The sequence below is a fragment of the Notechis scutatus genome, unplaced genomic scaffold, assembly GCF_049901735.1.
Source record: "Notechis scutatus isolate UNSWTSFEM ecotype Mainland unplaced genomic scaffold, rNotScu1.2 NSCUSCF20, whole genome shotgun sequence".
Taxonomy (NCBI): Eukaryota; Metazoa; Chordata; class Lepidosauria; order Squamata; family Elapidae; genus Notechis; species Notechis scutatus.
Genome location: NW_028263147.1, coordinates 121,039 through 129,862, shown reverse-complemented (window position 1 = coordinate 129,862; position 8,824 = coordinate 121,039). Strand labels below are relative to the sequence as shown.

Sequence of the window (8,824 nt, the reverse complement as noted above, 5' to 3'; positions counted from 1 at the left end):
AGCGGTCGGGAAGAGGCAGTCGGAGGAAGCGGACCGGTGAGGCCTGGACCGGAGGCAGCGCGGTGGCGGCGCAGCAACGATGGACCCGACCGGCCGCCCCAGAGGGCCTGGCTGAACGGCTGAGAGGAAGCAACGGCTGGAGACATCAAGGCGGAGCGGCGACTAAGGGACCGTCCCAGCACAGAAAAACGACTAGTAAATCGGGCCCACACAGAAAAAAAAAGATATATCAACTAGTTGACAGGCCTAGCACAAAAAAAACCACTGGCTAAGCACAGAAAAACCGACTAATTGATAGATAACTCAGCAGAGAAAAACTGGCTATTAAACCACCTCAGCACAAATAAACCGACTAGTAGACCGGCCTAGCACAGAAGAAAATGGCCCAGCCGAGAAAAACCAACTAACAGACTAGCTCAACGCAGAGAGATTAATTTAAACCAACTCTACAGAGAAAAACCAATTAGTAGACCAACTAATTGATAGATGACTTGGCATGGAAAAACTGACTAGTATACTGTCTCAGGAGAAATAAACCGACTAGTAGATCGATCTAGTGCAGAAAAAACCAGCTCAACAGGGAAAAACTTGACTAGTAGACCTGCTGGAGAGATTGGCTATTAAACCCTCAGCAGAGATAAATCAATTAGTAGCACAGAAAACACTGGCTCAGCACAGAAAAACTGGACTAATAGACTGACTCAACACAGAAAAATTGGCTATTAAACTGGCTCAGCAGAGATAAACCGACTAGTAGACCATCCTAGCACAGAAAAAAATGGCTCAGGATAGAAAAACTGACTAGTAGACTGGCTCAACACGGAAAAACTGGCTATTAAACTGGCTCAGAACAGAAGGAGATCAATACCCTATATATAAAGGCATACATTTATTAGGCAACTTCTTTTCCCCAGGCAAAATGGGCCAAAAAAGAGATTTATCTGACTCTGAAAAGTCAAAAATTGTAAAAAGTCTTTCAGAGGGATGCAGCACTCTTGAAATTGCTAAGATATTGAGCCGTGATCACAGAACCATCAAACGTTTTGTTGCAAATAGTCAACAGGGTCGCAAGAAACGGGTTGAGAAAAAAAGACGCACATTAACTGCCAAAGATTTGAAAGGAATCCAACGTGAAGCTACCAGGAACCCATTATCCTCCAGTGCTGCCATATTCCAGAACTGTAACCTACCTGGAGTGCCCAGAAGTACAAGGTGTTCAGTGCTCAGAGACATGGCCAAGGTAAGGAAGGCTGAAACTCAACCACCACTGAAGAAAACACAGAAGTTGAAAGGGCAAGATTGGGCCAATAAATATCTGAAGACAGAGTTTTCAAAGGTTTAATGGACTGTTGAGATGATAGTGACTTTGGATGGACCAGGTGGATGGGCCTGTGGCTGGATCAGTAACGGGCACAGAGCTCTACTTCGACTCAGACGCCAGGAAGGTAGAGGTGGGGTATTGGTGTGGGCTGGTGTAATTAAAGATGAGCTAGTTGGACCTTCTCAGGTTGAAAATGGACTCAAAATCAACTCCCAAACTTACTCAAGTTTTATGATCTGTTGACAATCAACTTTTTGTGCACTTTTCAGAGGTGTACTGTTTTCCTTCACCATAAATCTCCTGTTTTAAGTAGCGCCCACAAGTTCTCAATAGGGTTGAGGCTAGGTCAGTGTTGGCGAACCTTTTCGGCATCGAGTGCCAAAATGGGAGCGCGTGCATAGGGGGGACCACCAGAAACCAGAAGAGCAGTTCCCTGGTGCCCATGTGCGCGCCAGGAAGCTTCCAGTTTCCTGGCGCTCCTACGTATGCAAAGACCAGCTGGCCAGCATGCATGCATGGGACGGAACCCAGAAGAGCAATGGGTGACGGCTGGCGTGCCCGGAGAGATGGCTCTGAGTGTCACTTCTGGTATGCATGCCAAAGGTTCGCCATCATGGGGCTAGGTGGATGAAAGACTTAGGACTGTTACTAAAAAGAAGGATGGCTATATTGGTCACTGATTCTTTTTTTTAATGTCAGAAATGTTCATTTGTACTTTTTGGGTTTATTTTCACTTTTAACAGATGAAAATAAATGAGTGAGACGGGAAAATTTCCCTTTTTCCTTTATTCAGGTTTGAGGTTCGTTACCATTTAGGGTTGACCGAGAGCGCTGTAGTTGTTCAATAATAAAATTAATCCTCAAAAATATAACCTGCCTAATAATTGTGTACGCAGTGTAATGGACCACCCCAGCATGGAAAAACCAGCTATTAAACCGGCTTAGCAGAGAAGAACTAATTAGTAGACTAACTGAGCACAGAAAAACCATCTATTAAATCAGTGAAAAACCAACTAGTAGACACAGAAAAAACTGGCTCAGCACAGAGACACACCAGCTATTAAACTGGCTCAGCAGAGAAAAACAAACTAGTAGATTGGCTCAGCAGGAAAAAAAACAACCCGACTAGTAAACTTACTCAGCGTAGAAATACTGGCTCAACATAGAATGAGCAAAACTCCAAAGGAGCCACAGATGAGGGCAGCTAAGAAAGACTAGCTGAGCACAGAAAGGCAGTCAAAAAAACAAGGCAGAAAGGATAGAGTATAAGTAAGGAGCAAATTAAGACGAGCATATGGATGCATTTTTTATGCAGAGAGTAGAAAGCATTCCTTGTTGAGAAAGCAGCCTTATCCTTACATTAACTTTTAACTTCAATATAAACTGCAACTTATTTTCTTTTAAAACCATACTGCAACATAATTTGCAACTACGTGATATTTTTCCCAGTCAAGAAACCATTTTTTCTTTAAGCTGAGATTTTTTTCCTCTATAATTTTATATATTCATCTATCATTTTTATACATCTGCAGTTTACAAACTATACCTAGACAGATTAACTGTACCTAAATAAATTTTTAAATTTTGAGTTTTTAAAGGAACCTTTAGAATTTCAAATTTTTAAATCAAATCTTTTTTCTAACCGTGATTAAATCTTTTTATATTTGCAACATTTATAGACATAAAATTTGTATCTGTAAATGAATTAGCAAAACAAAAAACGTAAGTCATGGAAAAAGAGACTGGCATTTTTATGATTTGCAATATATGTTCCATGTGTATGCTTATGCCCATGGAAGACCCAAATTACATATGTACCACTTGTAAACTAAATGAATTACTGGGGAAAAAAAGAAAAAAAAGATTCTAGAGACAACTATAGCCACTCTGAAATGCAATGTACAAAATGAAAAATGTTAAGCAAAGCAAGCAAGAAGACTATATCCAAATGGAACACAATAAAACAGTGGTCGCCAACCAGTGGGCTGGGGACCACTGGTGGTCCGTAAGAAAATTTTGGGGGTCTGCAGAGAAATGTTACCCCCCCCCCAAAGCAATTAAATCCAGATTGCACAGGAACACAAGGCTGCGCCGCCCACATGGCCTGCAGAAACACAAGGCTTGCATAGCTTGCATTGCCAACAACACGAGGTAGTGGGGGGGAAGGGCGGGGGGGGGGACTCACCCCACGCGCCTGGCCTGGCCACCGGGCTGCTTTCTGCTTCTGGCTGCACGCAAGGAAAGCACCAAGTCTTTCTCTCCCCCAAACTCCGCCAGAAATGAGTCTTTGGGACCCTGCAAGGCCTCCTGCTCCAAGAGACTGCGCTGGCAAAGACTCATTTCTGGTGGAGTTTGGGGGAGAGAAAGAAAGACTTCTGCTGCTTCTGCTGTTTTCCTTGCATGAAGCCAAAAGTCTCTCTCTCTCTGAGAACGGAGTTGGAGACGGTATCCTGCAATCCCAAATAAAGAACGATCGATCAGTAGGAAAACGGGGTGGGGGATTTTCCTGCAGACTTTTTGGGGAATTTTCCCAGGGTCTCTAATCCACGGGATTTAAAATTATGAGTTTGGTGGTCCTTGAAGTCCAAAAGGTTGGCGACCCTTGCAATAAAAGAACAAACAACTTGGAAAAACAAGTGACCCCATGCATGGACCTTTAGAGAAAGACTGATGGAAGACTAAGGGCGTTTGCTTGTCAGAAGGTCGCAAAAGGGGATTGATTACATGATCCCAGAACACTGCAACCATGTGAGTCCGTTGCCAAGTGCCCAGATTTTCATCACCTGTCCCTGGGGATGCTGCAAATGGTCATTAGAGTGAAGTTGCTTTTTTCAGTGCCATTGTAACTTTGAACAGTCATTAAACAAATGGTCATAAGTGGGGAGACCGGCAGGTTCCCCATCGGCTCGCTTGTGCCCCAGTCTCCTTTGGCCTCCGCTCCTCCTTCCCAGATGGATGAATATTGCAATGGGGGAGGGGTTCCTTCTCCTTTCATCCCCACCCCACAGAGGGATCCCATCTAGCTGCGCCAAGCCCAGGATTCTCTTGCGGGTTGACCCCCCTGAATTATTTACGCTCCATTCCTACAAAGAGCCTGGTTCCCCACTCCCCACCCCCATGTCCATTAATGCTGCCCAAGCCCATCCTCTTGGGAACCCCCCTCCCCCAGCTCTCTTCCCCCCTCTGCCCCAGGTTGACTGGGCAAAGCAGCATTTTAATGGCCTCCCTCGGGAAGAGATTCCTCCAGTGAGCTTCCGGATGTTTAGCGTTGCTCAGGTCCTGGATTGTAGCTCCTGTCAGATCAGTCTGTCATTTCTTCAATGAAAGAAAAAGAAAAAAAAAGGGGAGAGACTGATAAAGATATCCTTGATGTAACCTGAATATACAATATTTAATCTTACATCGAATTTGTATAACCTACACATGATACAATGGAGAGATGAAACTCAGATGGCCGGAACCTATTACCTCTGAGAGAGACAGCCAGGAGATGATGAGACCATAAAAATTCCACAGTGAGATGTGTCCTGGGAAACTCTGTAAAAGATCGTTCTAAAAAGGGGGTGGGTGGGGGAATTAACATTTCGGTTCTTTATTTTACTAAATACACATCAGGATAAGGGGAGGGGTTTTAAACTCCCTTATCTATCTCTGCATGCCTGAGTGACCTTAGATGCTGCTTTTGACCCCCACATGAACTGTCTCATCTCAATAAAGGATTCCTTTTGATACGTTTTCAGAAGTTCATTCTAGTTGATTGAAAGGCGGTTCTTAAGTGAATCGCACCCGATATTACGGCTTTTTGTTTTTTTCCAGGTTGTTAAGCGACTCACTGCAGTCAAGGGAAAACAGGTGGTCCTTAAGTGAGTCCAGTTTCCCTACGGCTGGTCAGAAACTGGTTGGGAAGGTCACAAGGAATGTCTCATGTGACTACAGGACACTGCAACCACAGAAAAACCGGTTGTCAAGAAACCATGTGTTCTAGTCCCGCCTTAGGCATGAAAGTCGGCTGGGTGACTTTGGGCCAATCACCAGGAGACAGTGAGTTCTAGTCCCATCTTGGGCATGAAAGCCAGCTGGGTGATTGTGTCTCTCTCAGCCCAATCCACCTTACAAGGTTGTTGTGGGGAAAATAGGAGGAGGATGGATGTGTTCATCATCTTGAGCTATTTGTAAAAATAATAAAGGCAGCATACAAATCAGCAAGTCAGGCTAAAGAGGTGGAAATTAGCCGGACAACTTAAAAGAAGCAGAAATTCTCCTGGGAAGAAACCAGTCGTCTACTTGCCCATCCGGCATACATTTGTCTCTCCGTTTCATTTCACACAACCCTCAAAACTCAGAAACTGAAGGGCCTATGATAATTCTCCCCGGCCATCTTGCCGCGGGACAAGCGTTTAACACTAGTATCAAAGATGGAATAGAATCGGGAAAAGGAAGGCTGAGAAAGGAGGGACAGCAGAATGAAATGCGAATGGCAAAAATCAAAGTAATTTTTAATTAATGTAGATAATGAAATTGACACTGCTAAATTTCCCCACAAGTTGTTGTCTCGCGGTGAGTTGGCCGTGCCGAGTTGTCCCTTTCCTGAGACAGAAAACCAACGACAGAGAAAGACCTCTGTGGTCCATTTAAGTCGTCTTCCTTGGCGTGGGGATGGAGTTCCTGGACCAGTTCAAAACCTTCTCAGCCACCCACCTTTGCCCCGAAAGGCTCCCAAAGGGGGCGGGGGACACTCGGTGGGCATTCAGTGTCCCCGCTCTCTCCCACCCCAGACCGCCAAGCTTCCAGTCCTTTAAATTAATAATCGGCAACAAATAGCCAGTGTTTGATCCTTGAGAGGCAGCCTCAACATGAAAAATTGATCAGAGTGTTTCAGTGTCGAGGGGCACAGCTTTGATTGTGTGTGTGGGTGGGGGGGAGAATGCAGAGGAGGGAAATGCTTTTAAGAGGCTTGTAAAGTTGCAAACACCTCCCCACTTCAGAAGACGCTTCGATTGCCAGCTTCCAAAGAGGAAGGCAAGGCCATTAGCTCCTCTCTCTCTCTCTCTCTCTCTCCAAGGGGTTCTTCCTCAGCCAGTCCAAGGCTGGGCCAAAGGAGGAGCCCCCCCTCCCCTTTGTTCCTCAACTCGGGAGGGTTGGAAAGAGATGGCTTCCCACCCTTAAATGCCCAGCTGGCCAGCCATGTGGAACCTCTCCTGCTGAACGAGAGAGGATGCAAGGAGAGCACGGAGCAGCAGCCTGACGCAGCTGCCAAAACAGCCAAGGTAGTCCTGGCTCATCAACAGTGGGGGCCGACAGCATCAGGACCGTGGCAAATGATAGCGCCACTTTGTGGCTGCACGGAGTGAGGCCACCCTTGTGCCCAGTTCTTGTTGCTACAATATATATATGTATGTATGTATGTATGTATGTATGTATGTATGTGTGTATGTATGCATGTAGCAACATTTCGGCAGAATCTCATCTGCCATCATCAGGCTTCTGTATTGTGTTTGTCTGTGAGTCAGACTTTCACAGCTGTTTCTGTTTTAAATTTGGTGCTCGCCTACTGCTGTGCCGGAATGGTTTTTTCTTCATCCTGATTGGTTGGGAGTCTTGGTCTGTGTTTATCGGTCTCGGAGTTTGCTGTGTTCTGCTTGATTGGTGTTTCGAATATCTTCTGTCTGTTTTGTGGCTTTTTTTGTGTGTCTTGGTTGGCTGGCAACATTGTGTTCCTGTATTGGAGGCTTTTAGTGCAGCTTGGCTCCGAGTAAATGGACAGCTATCATTTGTTAGGAAGCTAGGTTTCATCTGGGTGACAAATGGACAGCCATTTGTTTGAAATGGTATAGGGCCGTGATGGTGAACCTATGGCACAGATGGCACACGGAGCCATTTGCGTGGGCACGCGCAAACTTCCAGCCAAACTTCCCTGCCCTGTGCATGCCTCCCTGAGACTCAAAGGAAATCTCTGCAGCCTCAGGAGGCCGAAAAACGGGCCTTCCAGAAATACCGGAAGTGCCCGTTTTCAGCCTCCAGAGGGTCTTCTGGAGCCTGGGGGAGGCCATTTTCACCCTCCTGTGGGCTCGAGGGGAGCCTCTGCAGCCTTTGGAGGCCGAGAAACGGGCCCGTTTTGTCACTACTGGTATTTCCGGAAATTTTTGGCATGGGAGCCACCCCTGGTACAGGGCTTCCTGCTCTAGCAGGGGATTAGTCTAGAAGACCTCCAAGGTCCCTTCCAACCTTATTCTCACTCTATGTTCTGTGGAGTTCTGCCATCGAAAGAGGCACCGTCCCAGCCCCTCTTACAGCTGGAAAACTTCCTGGTGGCCTCCCTTCCGAACATGAGCTGTGATCCCCCTTCCCTCCCCACCCCCCCTTAACCTGCTTTCCAGTTCCGTTCTCCCATGCAGGGCAACCAAAGGAGACCAAGCCCATCAGCTGAGTCTCAGGAGGCAGAAGAGGTGGGGTTAGTGGGACCAGTCAGAGGTGGGATTTGCCGGTTCTCCGAACTACTAAAATTTCCGCTACCAGTTCTCCACTACCAGTCACAACTGGCTGAATACCAACCTCTGTGAGTGGGACCGCTGGCAATTGACCTCCAGGATTTGACCTGAGGTGGTGCTTTGAGGTCCAGCTGCAAAATCCAAACCCAAGAGAACATCCACGGGCTGAAAGCAGATACCAGGCAGGTCCTGCTCCGCTCCAGATCCCACCAGAAGGGACACTTCTATCTCACATCCTGCATACACCCACCCCATTATCAGATCCCGCCGTCTTCCAAGCCGGAATGAGACAATTCGCCGTGGCCATCTTGCCCCGGATAATTCCCCCGCGGGATAACTCCACGCCATGTTACCCACCGCGGTTTTCTTTGCAGGCCAAATCTGGCCCCCAGGCCTTGTTTGACACCCCTGTGTCCTAGACCCTCTTTCCAAGTGTGGGGATGGGACGGGTGCTGGTTGTCCTCTTCTTCTCTTCTACCTTTTCAAGCATCGGAGTACAGGAAGTCGTCAACTTACAACATGCTTTGTAACATCCCCAGTTCACGTCTCCCTTGTAGGCATATTACCAGAGATTATAGCAGTGTTCAATTTAGGCCTCATGGAGATGGGGTTGGACTTCCACTCCCAAAAATAGCTGGCTGGGGAATTTTGGGAGTTGGAAGTCCACCCTCCAAGCTCCCATGGTCAACAAACATTGAAATATATCCAAGTGAACCCGTATTTGGCACCCTTGATCCCAAATACCAGCAGCGGGAAGGAACAAAGCCACTACAACGAGCGTTTCCCGGTTGATTTAATCTGGTTTAACTTGTAGAACAGGCTGCCATTCCTGGTCTTCCTCCGCTGCCCCACTACACCATTTGGGATGAAGGGCCTGCCCGCTATCAATGGGAATTTCCCAAATGACCCTTCCTTTCCCATCTGTTAGGCCAAGCTGACCCCCCCCCCTGCTTCAAACCACCATTTGAAGCAGATTCGGACTGCTGCACCCTCCCCATAATTAAAGAGAGCAGCT

The 8,824-nt window shown here is 46.8% G+C and overlaps 1 long non-coding RNA gene across 1 annotated transcript; it reads left to right on the top strand.

Annotated features, from left to right (window-relative positions):
- The first annotated feature begins 1,248 nt into the window (after positions 1-1,248).
- LOC148128575 (uncharacterized) lies at positions 1,249-5,523 on the top strand. The gene is made up of 2 exons (XR_015746265.1): positions 1,249-1,445; positions 5,138-5,523. It is a non-coding gene; the product is annotated as an uncharacterized LOC148128575 (long non-coding RNA).
- Positions 5,524-8,824: the final 3,301 nt, after the last annotated feature.